We start from the raw sequence: 19,683 nt of genomic DNA, 5'->3' as shown, positions 1-19,683 counted from the left end.
TAAGGCACATTTAGGCTTGTCTTTTTCTCTCCTGGTTGTGACTTCCATGTATCCATGTTTTCTCATGTAGCCTTTTACTTCCAGTCAGTTTTCCAAGAAACTTTCTCTTCTCCTTTCCCTGAGAAATCCAGCAGCTAAAGAAATAAAGGTGTTACTTGCACCCTAACAAAAGCAAACTATTCCATAAAGTAAATGCTGATGGGCATCTAGTCCAGATGTGCTCTTTCCACCTTTCTTTTCCCCAGAGCAACCCTATTAAAGGCTGAGGGGGGAAGAGGAAATGAGGCTGAGGCCAAGAACAAATGGGGAGGTGAGGGGCAGAACTGGCAGAAGCACCATGGAGCAAATAACCTCTGCCCGCACCTCCTATTCGCCTGCAGAGACCGGACTGGCAGGGAGCAGGAACGGGCTGTCCGCACGGGGCACACAGTGCTCCTGGGTCAGCACCGAGTGTCCTGCCCAGCCCTTGGCCACAAGGACAGAGCAGGAGTGGCAGCTTCAGCTCCAAGATCCGATGGCAGCTGTTGACATAGCAGGGTGCTGCACAGGCAGGATGCCTCCATCCAGGGTAGCCTTCCCAAAATTCCCATTTTCTTCCCCTGCTAACAAGGACTGCTGCTCTGTCTACAGCTCTGGTGGCTGTTTCATCCCATAATTGCTTTTAGTTCTCAATGCTCCTTGCAAGGTTATAACAACTTCACCATTAATGATTCCTCACACCTGTGAAAATCACCACATCTCCCATTTGTGTGTGAATTGTGAACTGATACCCAAAGAAGATGTTTCAATACCTGCAATCTTTCCTCTTCTTGGACCAGTATTTTTCCTTGTTCAGAGCTGTCTTATTCATCAGCAACATTTGGCCACTGGTAAAGTGACATGTGGCAGCTCCTTCCAGTTGATTTATGATGCAAAATAAAATACCCTGTACATTGCAGAGAAGTGTTATGGGAATGTGAATGGCCAGAAAGTAATTATACACTTGGAATGCCACCAGGATACCAGCTGACTGTGGAAAAAATCAGCCTCTGAGAGAAGTTTAGAGATACCCAAGGTTTTTGTTAGGCTGGAAGAGAAATTGTTATTTTTCTGCTCAGTTAATGGGGTGAATGGACTCTCCAAGGGATCAGATAAGCACCACAGCTGGTGAAACACAGGTGGCAGCAGTGTGAGGGCAGCGGGTGGGAAGGGAAGAAAGAGGATTGTCCTTTCTGGCGGTGTTTGTCAGTGTATCTGTGATCCCCACTCAAATCCTTACTGCAACTGAATGGCTTGAAAGCAGGATTTAATCAAATCCACAGTGTCCTTTGTGACTGTCTGCACTTGCAAGTAAAAACCTTTTTGGTTTTCTATAGCACTAGCATAGAGGGAAGTAGGTGTATTACCTACCTGTAAGTCTACATCAGCAACTCCTTTGTCAAAGAGCAAGGGAGAAAGTGAGTAATGAAAGTTTATGGAGTATATATTTCTTCTCTATGTGCTTTAGCAGTAGTGGGAAATGCACTCGGAGCGAAGAGAATCTTCTCCCTTGTGTGTTTAGCAGTGACCCGAGAGCTTGATCATTAAACTCATGCACTTTATGTGCTCCTCTATGCAATGTTTCTACACTGTAATTTAAAAAGGCACCAATTATATTGCTGACCTTAGTCAGTGAAGCAATATCATAACGAAGATCAGACTGCATCAAAATGACCTGGGATCAATCTTTCATTTTCTAAAAACAGAGCTACAGAGTATTTCTCCTGTTGTTAGAAATATAGTCAACAGGATGCAGTACTTAGAAAGCAAATAGTATTTGGTCAGAAGATCACAGAAGCTCACTTCGGTGACACTTGCCGCCTTCTGAAGGCGTAATGCTTTGTCACTGCAGGAGCAGAATACAACCTCTTCTGGAATTATCTTTTCCAGACCAAGTGAGGCTGTTTTCCTTTGTCACTTTGTAAATGCAATTAGGAGAGCAGAGGTGAGGGGAAGGAACATAGAAATTATATGGTGGTGCGTACATAGCTCTTTAATTTAAATTTGGGAAAGTTTAGACCTTAAATGCCTATTAGTCCTCTCTGGACCTTGCTGGCCAATCATGGTGAATAAAACTAAAGCAAAGGTTTGTTACTGGGAATGAATGCAGAAAAGGGGTCCTTCCCCTCTAACTTTCACAATGAGCCCTGTTAATTCGTGTTTAGGGTGATGACATCACTGCCATATAACACTTGGGTTTCATGATTTTGGAAGGAGTTTTGGAAGAGAGCCTTTACACCAGTTTTCCTAGATTGGTTTTTGTTTGTTTGTTTTTTTTTTATTGTTATTATTTTGGTTAGCAAAGAAAGTCTTGTTTATTTGCAGAGTTGTGAGAAAACTGCTGGGAACCTGTGTATGGCCACAAGGCTGTAGCTTGCAGGTACCTGTTGCAATGAATAAGATGGAGGTGATGGAAATCAACCCACTGTTGTGGTTCTCAGCTTGAAGGGCAAAAGACTTTGCAGGCAGGAGGAGAGCCTGCAAGCGGGGGGAGCCGGTTAGCTGTTCTCTGGAGAAGGATGTCAATGTTGGAGGACATCAGAGTTGTTTCTATTTGATTATATTAATTGTGGTAATGCCTTATCCCAGTGCTTGTGAGGAAGATAAAGGAGACCTCTGGTGTGGTGGCATGCAGTGACAAGGTGGCAGGAGGGAACCAGTATGTGTATCACATTAGAAGCCACCTTGTCCCGTTCAGGCTCCACCAAGCGACCTTTGAGGAAGGTGAAATGTGGTGCAGGTCTGTGAGGATTTCCAAGCTTGTCCCATTCCCTAAGGCACTGTTTCCCAGGGCTTCACATACAAGCAGGGAGTATCGCTGCACACAGAGCAGGTAGCTTGCAGTTCTTTTCCCAGGGCACAAAGCCAAACCTCCCTATTAAAAAAGGGAGCCACAACATTTGCATTTTGAGCACTGTGTGAGGTCCTCAGCCATGTTCCCAGCTGGCATGAATACTGAATGGATTTGCTATTATAATGCAGTGCACTCAAAATGAATTAGTAATGATTAACAATAAACACTGAGATGGATGTAGTTGAGGTTTGTTCTCTCTAAAAGTGAGAATTGCTTTTTATGCAAGCCTTGTCTCTTTTTCTCCCTCTGAACACTGAGGAGGGACCTTGTGTTGTAGCTGTCAGTAGGCCAGGGCTGCTGTAGCACAGGGGCTGGTTGGTGGGAGAGCTATCACAGCCCGGCATTTGGGTGCTGTGGGTGCAGGCAGCTGTGCCAGCATGTCTGTGCCAGATGGCACGGTGCTCATGGGCACAAGTAACAATAAAACTCATCTGTGATGTGCAGTAGGCTCCTCTCAGTTATGCACATCCCATAGTCTTGATCAGCTGTTACAGACTCCTTTAATAACGGGGAGGATCTGGAGAGCCTTTTCAAACACCCATAACATGAATCCTTTAACACCCCTGCTGCAGCATGCTCTGGAGCAAGAGACTGGTGGTGAGCCAGTTCAATAGGAGGATCTTGACCAAGTGACTATATAGGAGCTGCTGTAAGTCTTCTCCCCTTCCCTAAAGTACAGAAGGAAGAGTTTATTGTTCTGTACCACCACCTTGGCTCTGCCGTCTGGAAAGAGAAGGCAGAAAAAAGTGTATGTGTACGCAAGCTCTCAGTTAGCATGTTAGACCACTGCTGAATCATGATAACTGAAGTATTACTGAAATTTAAAAATATATGTGAAATTTGGTTCTATTTCACTTACACTGTTAAAATGGTGCATGTCTAAATGTATGTTTGTGTTTATCCTCCTTCCCTCTGTTTCTCTTGCTTTGTTTTTTCTAAGTATTGTTTTCAAATGGTTAAACCTCAGCATTTGCATCCAGACAAAGTTTGAGTGAATATTGCATTTTGCACTGTATGTATCTATCAATTACTGGCTAAGACAAGCTCCAGCTATTGCCACTGATACTCTCATAAATCCATTAAGTTCCTGGATGCCTTGACTTATTTTGGTTGCTATAAGATGAGGGTCAGGAAAATAAACTTGTAAACAGAAAAAGGTCTGGCCTAAGCTTACAGTGAATTGCATATTCTAATCTAATCAAAGCTTTTGATAAATCTATAAGATGCGCAGGTATGATAGACCTCTCCACCCTAAACTCTTAAATCATCTTTGTATAATCTCTGCTCTAAAATAAGCCTTGTACCTTGCAGTATGGATTCAGAGCAGGAACGGTTCCTTAGTACTGCTAACAGACCCTCCTTCAGTGTTGCCCTGGTCAGAGTGGAGACTACCACTTTGTGTCACTAGAAAAATCAGGATCAAGTAAGAAGTGCATACTCTCAAATCTCTGAGGTTGCAGATTGGTTAAAATATGTTGTGCTGGTAGTAGAAGTAACATAATGCTGTGGAACAGATGTGTTTTGAATAAAAGAGATGACTTGGAACATCATTTGAAACTTCAGTGTGAGATTCCATGTCTGGTCTAAAAGCTTAATTATTCTGTAAGCTCCTGGACATTCAGGCTTCTATCAGGAAAAAAGGTAATTCTGAATATCCAAAAGTTGCTCGTTTAGAGTACTTTTCAGCTACTTTGCCTCTACTGAGTGAAATGTTAACTAGCAAGTTCCTGGGAATGTCATATGTAAAACTGCTTAATTGCATGCTACAGAGATTGTGTTTTCAACCTAGAAATGGATCTTGGTTGCAATTTTTCTCCTGGTGAAAATAGTGTGAATGGTGCTTACAGCAGATGATGAGGTAGTGGCGGAGCTCTGCTCTGGGAGAGGACTTGGAGGGGGAATGATTATTATCACCCTTAGGGGCTGAGCTGGAGAAATCCCCTAGAAGAGCTGGAGGTGGCCCATCCCTGCTTTCCCTGTTTGCTACTGTTGGTGTGTCACCTGTGAGCAGGAAACGGATATCCTCCATGGATAAGGTTCGCTGGAAAGAGCAATGGTTATGGAGAACTATGTGAAAGGACCTGCCATGATGAGTTTGGAGCTTGTCCTGGTGGAACTGTTAGTGAAAGGGTGGATTTGGGCTAGAAGGGACCATATCGGTTGGTTGTAACAGCAGTGAGCAAAGTTCAGGCTGGGCTGCAGCACTGCCAGGGCCAATGCTTACTCCAAGGCAGAGCCCTAGTGCAGGGCAGCCTGTGGAGAGCAAGTCCAGTCTGTGCTCTTAGAGCATTTCAATCTGCATTGTTGTAGCCACTTCTTACAGGGAGCGTGGAATGAGGTTTCATTGTCTGGAATTTGCTTTCAAGTAGTTCTTCATTCCACAAAATAGAAGAATTCTTTCCTTCGTTAGCATACAGACAGAGACTTCATGCTGTAAAGCTGAAAGCAGGGAAATATAAAGGGTGATTGGGGAAAGGGTATGACAAAATACAGGGCACAGGGGTCAATGTTATCTGTTAAAATCTCCTCTCTGAAGTGAGAGGGGAGAAGTAGAGTTTGTGGAGAGACAGAGGAGAGGTGAAGACTGAAAATCAGTAAATGGGAATTGAAGTTGTGTTCTGTAACTTCTTTCAGAGAAAGACTGACATTTTCTTGGTTAGGAAGGTTTCCTTGTGTTTTGTGGGAGGGGAGGGAATATAACTTTTTAAAAGGTAAAGGAACTCATAAACACACAAATGTGTCTGTGTTCGCACAACGTGTAGAACAGGTGGAATGCAGATGAATAGCAGAAATCCTGCGTGTAATGGTAGGTGAATAATAATATGGAGAGTTATTGTGCGGATGAAAGCGGATAATCTTTGCGATTTTTAGTGTCCATGTGGTGTGCTAAAGAGGACTTTTCCTCTTTAAAAGTGAGAGGTTTAGCTAAATAAGAGCACTTAAAATTGAGGTGGGCCCCAAATGCGCTGAAGTTCATTAGTTTTGGTAGAACGTTCATTTTTGCTGGCCCAGGGCATGAAATAAAATGTTCATTTGCCTTTGTAGAGAACTTTAATGCCCTAAAGATAGTGGTGGTGTTCTTGGAGCTGAGAGAGGCACTGCAGAAATAACCCATGTCCCAGCTTAGTTACCAGCCCTGCAGCTGATGGGGCAGGAGCTGGGGACTGCCAGGACAGCATTGCCTCTGGAGAAAATACCCCCTGAATGAAATCGGATTTCTCCTCTTCAGTAATTTTTTAACAGCCTCACTTTTGTTGTAGTTATTACTGTAGTAGTGTCTGTTGCTATTCTTGTGAAAATGTGGGATTTAAGATCCTTGTAGCTTCTGACTGCTTTAAAAAAAAAAACAAAAAACAACCCTGAAGGCTAATCACTGTGGCATTTGCCAACAAAAGTGCTCAGGGTTTACCACACACAGAAACACCCTTTTTTTCCTCAAAACGTATGTATAATTTTCTTCCGGAGTCACATTTTACAAGTTCTAAGACAGAAAGCAATAATTGTATTCACTCAGCAAGTTGCTTAATTCATGAGAGCCCTGGCAAGTTTAAACATGATACATGGATAGATGAGAATATTTGCCACTTCTTGTCTTCAAAGTGCTTTACAATCATTATACAATTCTGTGAATATCCAGATGGATCTCTAAGTCGTTTGTATTAAATTATACTTACAAGATCATGCAAATTGAAAGGAACTCTGATTTCACTCATAAAGAAATTAATGATTTCTTAATTTTTTCATTAAAATAAAGAATCTAGATGATGCAGAGAAAAGCTGATTGGGAAAAACTCTCTATCCAAAAAGCTGGGTTGTAGCAGGGGTGGGAAGCAGAGCTGCAAAAGCCACTTGGTAAATCAGCAGCAATCTGAGCAGCAGCCAGAATCAACTGGTCTGTTTTGTCTGCAAAGAGAATAGCAGGGATGTAAAGGGAGGGGAGCAAAGCAGTATGATCCAAGTTATAAATGTAGTTGCACGTTTATCCCTTATGACAGTAAACAGTGCTTTGTTTAGGAAAAACATGTATGGTAAAATATGGTAAAATAAAATTATTTTCTCAATCCCACAGGATCCACTGCTTTTGTGAAAATAGGTAGGTATTGTGTAAGACTGAGGAAGCTGAGTAGAATAAGAGTCGTTGCTCTGTTTCTGTCTCTGCTTAAAATTGCTCACTGCCCCTCTTCTCTAGAATCTCCAGGCCTTATCTGCTATTACATTTCCTGACAGGTAGAGTTTAGCATGTTTTGTGGTCTCTACCTTTCAGTGAGTCATTGAACGTTTTGAAAGCACAGCTGAAATATACATAGATGCACATAGATGCATTACCAGAAAGATAAGTCAGTCTTAATTAATGATGGACAAACTGAGCTGATTAACTTAGATTAAAATAGCAGTGAAGATGGAATTACTTGGATTTTTTTTTTTTGAGTTTTCCAGCTTAAGTGGCTGCTGCTCAGATCAAAAAATCCCTCCATCATTCTGCTTTCCTCCCTGCACAATGCACTGAAACAGTTAAAACTAAATTTTACGCTGCCCAGCAGTCTGGAGGTTCAGCAGATAAGTGCTTCTCAGCTTGAATGAGCTATGAAATGTGTTTGAGAATGAAGCTTTTGATGAGAATTTACATTAAAAAAATCCCCAAACTTCCATTTTAAAATCTATCCCACTGTTTATTCTTGCAGAGGAGTCTTATGTTTTGAACTCCAGACTGTTGTACTTAACAAAATTGTAATGACAATTGACATTTGAACCCTCCTCCACAACAGTGTTGGGCGGAAACCCCTCTGTTCTTGGATTTTCCTTGCTGCAGGTATATCTCGTGCATATTTTAGGCCAAATGCTCTTTCATGGGTTTGGCTCTTAGGTGGTTGGTCAGAGCAAAACAAAGAAAACCTCCCTGCAAATGGCATTGCAGACCTTGCAGCAGAAGCATCTCCAACCAAGCTTATTTCTTGGTTATTCAGAGCGCTAAACTCTCCTGAACATACAGAGCTGAGTATAGCAGTAGTATCTCTCTTCTAGCCAAGATGATGTATACAACGGAACACTGTAGGTAGTCAGACTACTATTGCCTATATGTGTTTGCATGAGGCCCTGAAAAGTACTTCTACTAACTGTGCAAAATAACTTGTATCAGGAAATTGAGTGGAATTCTGATATGGTATAAGCAAACATAACAAAGTTTCATTGTTTCCTTTCTTGGATGTCAGTTTTAGCATTTAAAGGGTTGACCACTGACATCAGGGGCATGAAATGTAAGTTGTCAGGTCTAATAACTTTCACAAGATCTAGTGCCATTTAACTGTAACAGAAAATTAAACAATTCAGCTTTCACAATGTCGTGGTTTAAGCCCAGCCGGTAACTCAGAACCACGCAGCTGCTCGCTCACTCCCCCCCTTCTTCCTCCTCCGGCTTCTGGAGGGATGGGGAGCAGAATCAAAAGAATGTAACTCCCACGGGTTGAGATAAGAGCAGTCCAGTAACTAAGGTATAATACAAACCACTACTGCTACCACCAGTGATAATAATGATAAGGGAAATAACAAGGGGAGAGGATACAATTGCTCACCACCCGCTGACCGATACCCAGCCTGACCCGAGCAGTGATCTGGGCCTTCCGGGTAACTCCCCCCAGTTTCTATACTGGGCATGACGTGCTGTGGGATGGAATACCCCTTTGGCCAGTTTGGGTCAGGTGTCCTGTCTCTGCTTCCTCCCGGCTTCCCCTCCTCCCTGGCAGAGCATGAGACTGAGAAAGTCCTTGGTTGGAGTAAGCAATACTGAGCAACAACTAAAAACATCGGTGTTATCAGCGTTGTTCCCAGGCTGAAAGTCAAAACCACAGCACTGCACCAGCTACTAAGAAGGAGAAAATATGACTGCTGTAGCTGAACCCAGGACACACAACATACAGTAGAACTCTTCTGGGTATACTGTGGTCCATAGGCATTATCAGGAATCCTTTAAAAAATAACCATTGGGAAAAAAGAGGGATCTATGCTGGTCTTTTCCTCATTACACTTCTTGCAAGTGCTCAACAAGTGGATGCCATCGTCCCCTCACAACTTCTTGCACAAAAGATCCATCTAGCAGGTTACAGATTCGTTGCAGCTCTAAAGTAGCCAGAAAAATGGAGGTACTGTTGGGAGGAAGCTATTGCAACCTGTGAAAGGAAAAATCTTTTGCAGAGCCTAAACACATGATGCCCATTGCTGTGCTCTCATTTTGCAAATATTATGAGCCCATAACACTCTCCATCTATCTCTACCTGAGGAGCATCTTAAAGCCACACTCCAGCCTGCTTCAAGTAATTTTGTGTTTTAAATTCTTATTCTCAAATTGGTATAAAACTCTTGTGGCAACTGGCTGAAGATAGCACTGTTTATCTGTGCTGGTGTTAAACAGAGGAACCAAGTCTGTAAGGGAAAGGATTGCCTTCAATAGATCTAGTATAGCTGGGAAAAAACTGGGATAAACTTTGTGAAGTCAGAACCTGTCCCTCACTTCACCCTTGAGGAACAGTGCAGCCAGTACAAGCTGGGGGCTGCAATCTGCTCCCTTGGGCTCTCCGGGCTGGGACCCTCTCCCTGGGGAATGGTGCTGCTGGTTTGCAGCCTCTGCTGTCGCTCTTCAAAGCTTCTGCAGGTCCAGTGCACAGATCCAGAGAGCTGTGAATTGTCCTCTTCTTATCCTGCTCATCCGGAGCAAGTGCCCAGCCATAACCATGCAGCTCCCCCAGCACATCCTGGTTTGCAGGTGTCTGCATGCTGTCTCCCATAGCATAGTGCTAATCTTGCACGCAGCCCCACTGCTGGCACAGGTCCGAGCTACAAAACAGTGGCTAATGCTAGGGGTGCTGTGCTGTAAATAACAGCTTGTGTGTTAGAGATGCAGGAAACGTTTTCAAAATGGTGATTTCTTAGCACTGACAGAGTTGGAAGGGATTAGGATGTCCATCAGGGAATGAAATGTTGCGCTGCTCTTGAAATTCTGCTGAACGGGTAGATTTGATTGAAAAGAGATTTATGTATTTTGTGAGGGGCACGGGTGGAGAAGAAGGGGAAAGAGATGGGTAATTCGTACATGGGTTTGCTTTTCTTATCTGGGAAGGAACAGGTAGTCTGACTAAGCAGCCTCTGCTTTTCATTTCTGCAGCCTTGGCACAAAGAGTGGGTGGGAGGAGAGAAGGAGTGGGAGCAGCCAGCATGGGAAGCTGGGATTACTGCTGCTTCCACCCAGGGTGATGGTTATGGGGTGCAAACAGGGTTGGTGCTTACCCACTGTAGTGGTACCTCACTGCCAGCTGCTCCCTTGAGCCTCCCTTGGTGGTGGAGGCAACAGCCCCAGCTGTCTGTCTCTGCGGGTGTGCTGGTTTTGGCTGGCACAGAGTGAAATTTCTCCAGAGCAGCTACTATGGGGCTGTGTTTGGATTTGTGTGTTGATCACACTGGGATGTGTTACTGCTGGGCAGCTTACACAGTGTCAAGGCCTTTTCTGCTTCTCTCCTCCCCAGTGAGGAAGCTGGGGGTGCACAAGAAGTTGGGAGAGGACACAGCTGGGACAGCTGACCCCAATTGACCTGATTCTTTCTCCCATCTCTCTGGTGGGGAGTGAGCGAGCAGCTGCGTGGGGCTCAGTTGCCACCTGGGCTTAAACCATGGCAGCTTGACCAGTTCCTAACTTAATGTTTTCCTGTGGCGATGTGGAGCACCTAAAATGCAGGGAAAGCTGCACCAGTCATTTTCTAGTATGGCTTGTGGTTGAGCTGGTAAACGCTCTGCGTGCATCAATGCTTGTTTAATACTGTACGGGATGTGAGTAGGAAATCATGCTTTTGGGCTTCACACGGTGGAATGGCTTCACTCTGGAACACCAATTTAGTTGATGCCTGTCTACCAAATGCCATTTCTAAGGGCTGTGGTGGATATGCATGAACAGAACCTGGCTCATCAGTTGCTAACTGTTAGCTCATGGTCATGTGGTGGGTGGTCTGTGTGAATTGCTATTTTTCTGTGGGTACAGAAATTGAGGAGGGAAAAGACCCTGTGATGTAGCCATGTAGTATCAGAAAGGCTGTGCAGCAAAACACACTTTGAGTTTCCAGTGAATGAAGAGGGGAAGGACCAAATCCCATACCTGTTCTGTGCAGTGGCAGGGAGAATTTCAGTGACCTGACTGCTGCCTTAAAATTTGTCCTATATTTGCTTTACCAGCTTAGGGAATGTGGAATTTCTTATGAGAAGGCTGTATCTCAATGAAGGTAGCCAAAGGCTTTTCCCCAGGTAATGTAACATTGTTCAGAGATTGCAAACGCATCAGTCTCACGATGGGTGCTGCAGAGCAGGGCTGGCGCAAGTAGCAGCTGTGGCTGAGGATAAAAGAAATGCCTTTAATCTCTAGAGCTTTCACTGATGTTTTCTCTTAGCACTTCACATGCATTCTCTTTTCCCTCAAGAGGCGCAAGTTCCTTTGTTCCGTGTATGTTTTGTACAAACTTTATCAGAAGGCAAACTGAAGTTTATTGTTTGTAGCAATGGATGGAAACATTTAAAATCTCAGTTCAGCTGTTGCCAGAAACACCAACCAACCCAATAATTTAAACTCTCTCACTTCAGTACCAAGAAATAATTCAGAATTCAAATTAATCATAGACCTCAGGAAAATCAATATACAAATCTGCCTGAAATAAAGCATGGCTTTTGTTCAACTGAGCCTACTAATTTCTAGTGTATTCTGATTCAACAAGTCTTTGATATGCAGTCAACCTGCTTGATAATACATATTTATTTTCCTTCTGTGAGAAGAGGTAGCTCAGTACCCTGATTTCTGAGGTGTAGGATTTTCAGGATTTGTATCTTATGTTCAAGGATGTGCTAGGCTCTTTCCATCCCACAGCTGTTGGATTCCAGTTCAGTTCCAAAAAGATACGAAGTAGAGGCTGACTCCTAATGCTACAGCATCGGATGACTGCAGCTTTCCTTTGGGTTTGGGGGAAGTGCATAGTAGCCTGCATTTGAACAGCTGGAAGCAGGAGTATCTCTGATTGTGGATTTTGGAATCTTTCTGAAGACTAAGGATTAAATTGGAGATCTTGTGTTCCTTCTAAAACTTCCTCCAAGTGTCAGTCTTTCACCTTAGTAACTGGGAGGTCGTTCACAGCAATGCATTGATCATAAAGGTGTAGTAGCTGTGATCTCACAGATGGACTGGCGTCCTCCTGTGTCATTGCTAGCTTTTTCCTCTATCATGTAGATAACAAAGAACTGCAGAAGAAGTGTCTAAATTCGGGTCTGCAGGTCCAAGGTATGCAACTGACTGCTGAGACCTGCTGTGAGAAATGGCAAATTCCTGTTCCACCAACTTCGTGCTGGAGCTATCCATAAAAATATCAAGAGTAGACCAGCTTTGTAAGGAAAAGGGTCAGAAAAGAAATATCACTCAAACTGTATCTTCAGAGTTTTGTTACAGTGGCTGTTCCCATAGTATTTAAATACATGAATACTGTATTTATTATAGTAAAGCAGTACCCTGCTTTTATTATATTCATATCTTCATACCTGCTGAGTGTTATTGCATCTTGGATCCTTTGGATTTTTGTGGCTTTTTTATGGCATACTGAAGTCCATCTTCATCTAGTGAAGGTTTTAGCAGAATTTCTGTATGGTTTGAAGATGAGTCCAAGAGTAATGTCTTACTTCATTAAGTGGTTGTCAGAATGTGTTTGCTTGAGCTGCATGGGGACACAGGTGACTTTTTCAACATCGCTTGTGAGGTGAGTAGGCAAACTAGGAGTAAAACCTGTATCTAATAGCTAGATGTTCGGATCAGTCTTACTTTTATCACTTTGTCTCTCATTTCTTTTTCCCTCAAAAAAACTAGAACCGAACCCTTTCAATCCAGTTAGGAAATCCAATTTGAAGTACAACTTGCAGGGCACTATTTTCATGTTGACTTTTAGTCATGCTACTGTATTTCTTTTCTGAATCATGACTGTTAGAGAATGATTAATTTGGACACGCTGAAGTAGAACACTTTTTTTAATAAAACTCTTTAAAATATTGTTGTAGCAGTTTAAGCCCAGTCAGTAACTCGGAACCATGCAGCCGCTCGCTCACTCCCCCCTTCTACCTGTCCCCACTCCTGGAGGGATGGGGAGCGGAATCGGAAGACGAGATAAGAGCAGTCCAGTAACTAAGGTGTAATACAAACCACTACTGCTACCACCAATAATAATAATGATAAGGGAAATAACAAGGGGAGAGGATACAGTTGCTCACCACCCGCCGACCGATACCCAGCCCGACCCGAGCAGTGATCTGGGCCTTCCGGGTAACTCCCCCCAGTTTCTATACTGGGCATGACGTGCTGTGGGATGGAATACCCCTTTGGCCAGTTTGGGTCAGGTGTCCTGTCTCTGCTTCCTCCCGGCTTCCCCTCCTCCCTGGCAGAGCATGAGACTGAGAAATTCCTTGGTCGGAGTAAACATTACTGAGCAACAACTAAAAACATCGGTGTTATCAGCGTTGTTCCCAGGCTGAAAGTCAAAAACACAGCACTGCACCAGCTACTAAGAAGGAGAAAAATGACTGCTACAGCTGAACCCAGGACACTTGCATATTTACTAGCTGCTTATGTGATGTGTTTAAGAAAAAAAGGATAAAGCAGCTATCCAGACTGAAAGGATGAACTTAATGTTGACTTTTTTGTAGCAGTCCTCCATGAGTTTGCCTTGTGTAAGAAAGTGCATGTTGCCTAATAGAATGAACTGAAGGACTCCAGAATTTAGCCTCTCTGCTAAAAGGGCTGATCACAGCACTCAGTGATCCCTGAAGGTTTATATAATTGCTTCTCATGCCTGTGTCTTAGTTAAGAAATGTTTTCTTTATAATTAAACCATCATCCTGCTAGTAAATACCATTTCATTTGATTTGTAATTAGGGAAAGAACTAATACTGTGCATTGCTTAGCACTCGCAGCATACCAAGTGAATAATGAAGAACAGTACAAACCAACTGTCAAACCTTGTTGGTGTGCCTTCATAAGCCCTTCCCCAAATCTCATACTTGGGTTTTATCCATGCTGTAGTTTTCACTTCATTTCATTTCATTATAAGGCCTATTTACACTGCTGTGATAAAAGGGATAAGTTAAAATTTTAATCTAAAATCCCCAGTAAAATAGGAGTTGGGAGGAATCTAACACATTTGGGGGTTGGAAGACTGCAAAAGTCTTTTCTTCAACATGATTGTCTTGCAAAATACAGCAAGGCCAAGGAATGACAGCGCACTTCCCTTCCGTGCTGCATCTGCAGTAGGATAGGATGTACTGTACTGCCAGCTTTGCCAAGCCCAGCAAGAAAAGAGCCAGCTCACAGTAGTAAATGTGATGAAGATTTTTAAAGGTTTGACCATTTGAAGTAACACTCTTGTCCCACAGTGGTTCTTTTCTGTTAAAAGAAAGTAGGATCTAATTCCTCCTTAAGTGTAGACAATAGAATGAATACACTGAATAAACAGAAACTCAAAACAGGTTGCTTTAGATTTGTAGTCTCCTCAACCAGAATCAGACACTAACACAAGCCTGTGGTGGTCTCCTGAGTCTGTCAACAGAGGTGAAAGGATGCAAAGTCACTTTTGGCCATATCTGATTCACATCCTCCATCCACACTGCCTGGATTCAGCCACAAAGTTTTAGCTTTTCCAGCTGCTACTGCTGCCTGCATTGATCAGTGTAAGCTAGGACATTTCAGCACCTTCAAGGAGGGGGGAAGGTGATGGCAGAAAAAAGTCTCTAGCTAGGTGTTTGTGTTTATTATAGACTGAAATATCTGAATGTAGAGGACAGTGAGGAAATCTTGGTGCTCTGCAAAATTTCTTTGCACTTAAATACTGATTTTCTTTGTCTTGATTATTTCTACCGTCCTTTCCAATGAAGTGGTACCTTTTAAGAATCAAAACACTGCCCTAGGCTTTGGGTCTAGGTAATGAAAAGCTGGTAGAAGGTTTTTTTAGTTGACTGAAAAAGCACTGTTCCAATTTCCTGAAAATATCGTTTTCGTGATCTGATTATATAAACTGTGCAGCCTTTCTGCTGTTTTTAAATTTGATTCACTTGGTCAATGATACTTAATTTGGTCTTAAGCCAAGGTCTTTTTATTTGATATTATTAAAAGTCCTTAAAGCCAATGTGTATAAAACAGAACACTAATTCTCTGCTTTTAAATTGTGAATTATGAGAGTGTATAGGAGAGATTTACATTGGGCTTTGTCTTCAAATGAGACATGAAAGTTGGGGCTATTCAATCTGGAGAAGAGAAGCTGCGTGGTGACCTCAGAGCAGCTTCCAGTATCTGAAGGGGGCTACAAGGATGCTAGAGAGGGGCTGTAGCGATAGCACAAGGGGCGATGGATTCAAACTAGAACAGGGAAAGTTCAGGTTAGATATGAGGAAGAAGCTCTTCACTGTGAGGGTGCTGAGGCGCTGGCACAGGGTGCCCAAAGAAGTGGTAAATGCTCCATCCCTGGCAGTGTTCAAGGCCAGGTTGGACAGAGCATTGGGCGACATGGTCTAGCGTGAGGTCTCTTGGACCATGGCAGAGGGTTGGAACTAGATGATCTTAAGGTCCTTTCCAACCCATACATTCTATGATTCTATGGAAAATCAATAAATATTCAGACATCAAGCTATTCGACTTGCATTTGTTCTACATGATTTATGTACTGCTCCCATACCATTGTGTCAGACTGATTCAGTAGAGTGCCAAACTGCTTGATTTCAGACAACCTCTGAGATGTTTCTAGATGTTTCTAGATTTATGAGCCTAAACAGTGAGTGGGATTGTGCAAGGTAACTCACTGCATGCTGAAGGCAGTAGAAGTTTGCTTGTTGGCTGCAGCAGGCTTTAGGTCAAACACTGGAACAGGTTGCTCTGAAAGGTTGTGGAGTCTCCATCCTTGGAAACAGCCACAACCTGACTGCAGACTAACCTGAGCAGCTTGCTGTAGTTAAGCCTCCTCTGAGCAGTGCCTTCTAACCTTTCTAATATCAACTATTCTGTGATTGTGTGTAAGGAAAGAAGTTAATGTCTCAATCTCACACTAGAAGAATGAGGAGATGAAATTGCAAAATCAAGTGTTTAACAGAGAAGAGAACTTGCATCTCTTAAAGTGAATGCTATTTTTATCTTGGAATAAATTAGGCTTTCCTGATTTATTCTGTTGAAATGAGAAGTATTGCAATGACTTCAGGAATGTTCTAGCAGAGGGCAAAGGAAGTTTTCAAACATCTATTACTCTGTGTGCTGCTTATAATGGGGAATGAGATTTGTCCTTTCTGCATGTAATTATTTCTTCCTTTGGGCTCATAGTGGGGACAGGCATCAGGTTTTGATTGTCCTTGTAGGCGATAGATTAAATGTTGGCTCTGTCATTACTGATAATAACTGTTGGATTTACCAGCTGTGAAATAGACCAGTCTTACTCCAGCTGTTACTGGCCAGGGGAGCTCTTCTCTGTCTGCTTCTGCAGCTGGATGCAATGCATATTCTTGCTGATAATATCAGCAGAGATCAAGCATGGAAATATCCTGGCCCAGACTTCTTAGATATTTCAGTGAGGGTCATTTTCAACAACATAGGAGATTTATGTTTAGTGATGTTAACCTTGTAAAGTTGAACTTCAGATGAAGTGTACGTGTGGTATTTGGTCCCCTCTGAGCTCTTGCATGATATCTGAAAAGCTGTAAAGATATCATACTGAAATAAAAATAGTGCATAGCTTGAAGGAGAAACTGTGTGTTACAGCTTCTCAAAAGAGAAGGAATTGCTTGTGATCAGTGGCAGGTTGTTGCCAGGCTCTGGGACAAGCCATTAGCCCTGCAGCAGTAAGTCCTCAGATTTAAGGGGTTTTAGGACAGTGGAAGAACTGTGTCCTTCAGTGATCACTCAGAGCCCTGGAGTCTTGCAGAGTGACACTTCCCAGTGTCATGTTACAGGAGCCTGTGCACACAGCAGCTACTTCTGAATGCTCTACAAAAAGCAGTTCTTCGTTATTTCCTTCCCCCGCCCGTGTTGTAAATACAATTTCAATTATTAATGCAGTCCAGAATTTCAAACATCTGTGGAAGTTTCTAATCTAAATCCAGTCATGCTCAGTTAGTCTTCAACATATTCCACACTCTTGTATGGGTTTGCAGAAACCAACAGCTTTGTTTTCATTTGTGAAAAGCCCATATACCCTCATTTATGCTGGGTCTTGGGTTCAGTCTTCCCATCCTGATTTTTGTTGCTGTCTTTTTCTTCTGCTCTAAAGGAATAGGAGTAGGTCTTTATCTTCCCTTTTGGGATTCAAAACAGCATTGCTTATCCTTCATTGTCAGTATCCACTTGTGGTTCCAGCTTTGGGTGGCCTGGGCACCACCTCTCTCACACCACTTTTTTCCTATTGCTTTACAGCACAGATCTGTGGCATATTGCTTCAGAATTGGCATGAGTTCTGTGCCTCATGTCCAACAGGGGCACTTGCTTTGCATTTATCTGTCTCCCAAGTCTGCAGTGACTTTGGTATTGACTTTTTCAAGCAGTTTCTGTTGTCAGCATCACCAGCAAGTAGGTGTAGCATCTTTTAAAACCCCATGGGAACTGTCTAGCACACCAGGGCATGTGTTCAAGGCCAGGTTGAACAGAGCCTTGGGCTACATGGTCTAGGGTGAGGCATCCCTGCCCATGGCAGGGGGTTGGAACTAGATGATCTTAAGATCCTTTCCAACCCAAACCATTCTATGATTCTATGAAATAAGTGCTTCAGAGAGTAATATGAAAATGGGGGCTTATGTGTGACAAGAACCTACGATGTAAAATGTGTGGTGCTTTGGTTTGCAGTGAATTAGAAACTTGAGATCTCTCATTACTTAATTAAGCTTCAGGATTCTGTTCTTTGAAGCAGACAATTTTCCAGTCAGGCACAATCACTGAGAAAAGCTCCTTGGCTGGATCCATTAAGTTCCCCTCCTGGTTTTCTTTTCTTCTCCTTTTCCTCACGTCTTGGCCTGGAGACAGTAAAAGATATTGCAAACCTCCAATAATTACCTCAATGGCAGACACTTAATAGCTTCATAGTGTATCTGCGTGAAGGTTATTAACTCTGCTATACTTGTCAGCAACAGCCATTTTATTCTCTCTCTACACAGAACTTTCACAATCCTCTGTGCAAAACTATTGCTTTCCAACTACATGTAAACAAATTGTTCATTTGTATTGATGCTGGACATAATTCATGAAAAATTCTTATGAAGAAGTTCTTGCCCTCAAACATTTTTGTGGATAGTCCACAAGTGCCTCCTTACTGTTACAGGTTGCCTATCTCTGTGTCAGTGTAAGATTTTTGCTTTCTCTTGAGCAGTGAGAAATTATGTGTTTCAAATTACTTCCTCAGAGCTCATCACTTGAGAAACATTAACACCCTTCTCTATTTGTAACCTGCCTTTTTATGTTCTTGATTGTAACTCAGAGTCCAGAATGAACTTCCTGGGTTTATGAGTCAGTGTAAAGCTGCCAAAGTAAAATATCATTGCCTGAGAACTTAGTATGGGGGTTCTGGTGGACAAAACTCTTCTCAGAGCAGAAAAGTGATCCAGCATAATTCTGAGAACAAAGATCTATAAAAATTTTCTGTCTTGCACATTACTGCATAAATCCTGATAGCATCATATCCAGGTGTCTTATGCATGGCTTTTCAAGGTCTCCATTGTGGTACCAGCAAAAATAAAGACTTAAAACATTTTTGCAGGCCTACAAAAGGTGCATGAGCTGGTGTTATGCAAGGGTTCAGCTTAATCTAACATGGGCTCAGAATTCTTATGGCTTAAGTAGTATTTGGTGTGGTTTAAAATAAACAGCCTATAATTCTATATAACTTTACAGCATATACTTCTGAATATCCCGTTTAAAATCAGTGCTGAAAACCACTGGACTTTTGAATAGATTTCACATAAAATCCAGATTTCTGCAGGGGGCCTGGCCTGGGAGAATAGGTCTGGCTCATTTTCAAACTTTATCTGTTTAAATCTACTTTTTTAATGGGGGTACCCAAAAATGCATGAGATTCAAGAACAGAGGCAAGAGAAACCTGTTCTTCTGTCCCAAAGGTGACTGCTCTTTTCCCAATGTGTTATTGAACTTCTATATTGAATGGATGAAATCAGTGTCAGAGCAGAACTAACTATTCCATTTCAATGTGTGTGTATGGATGGTTTGGAGACAGGAAATTCAATGTAAACAAAGTGACCAGTTTTTCGACTCTCTTTGTTACAGTGCTGACAATAGCCAGTTGAATTCTCTTTATAAGTACCTTCAAATTCTTTCTGATATGTGTGTTCTCTCCCTGTCTCTATTTTTATTTAATAAAAGCAGACACCAGAAACCTCGCAGATGTGCCTAACAATACATTTGTGGGGTTTTGCCACACAAATTTCCTCCAGTTCAGATCTGCCCTTTTAAACTCCACAGACATGACTGGTCTGGTACATTTGGTACAAAGCATGATAGCTCTCCTAAAAATACCTTAATGGTTAGAAAACTGACTTGGGATGTTTGATATGGGAGGTAAAGTCACCTTCAGCATGTGCTTACCCAGTACCTCCTGCTGTCCCACTGGTCCCCTTGGCATGCTTCCTACCCTGCAAGGTCTCTGCTCTGTCTACTGGTTTAACCCTCTGACTGCGCTTGCTGCTGCTCCCAGGGAAAGAAGAGAACCAATGGAGACATAATATCCAGTCTATTGTACAAAAGGTTGTCTTTTAAAACAACCTCTTTA

General features: G+C 42.6%; 1 protein-coding gene across 4 annotated transcripts in view; it reads left to right on the top strand.

The window, feature by feature from the left end:
• Positions 1-19,683, top strand: part of KCNIP1 (potassium voltage-gated channel interacting protein 1) — a 411,307-nt gene that overhangs the window by 311,963 nt on the left and 79,661 nt on the right. The window lies entirely within an intron of this gene.

This window comes from Strigops habroptila, chromosome 12 (genome assembly GCF_004027225.2).
Source record: "Strigops habroptila isolate Jane chromosome 12, bStrHab1.2.pri, whole genome shotgun sequence".
NCBI lineage: Eukaryota > Metazoa > Chordata > Aves > Psittaciformes > Psittacidae > Strigops > Strigops habroptila.
This window is presented reverse-complemented; position numbering and strand designations above follow the sequence as displayed.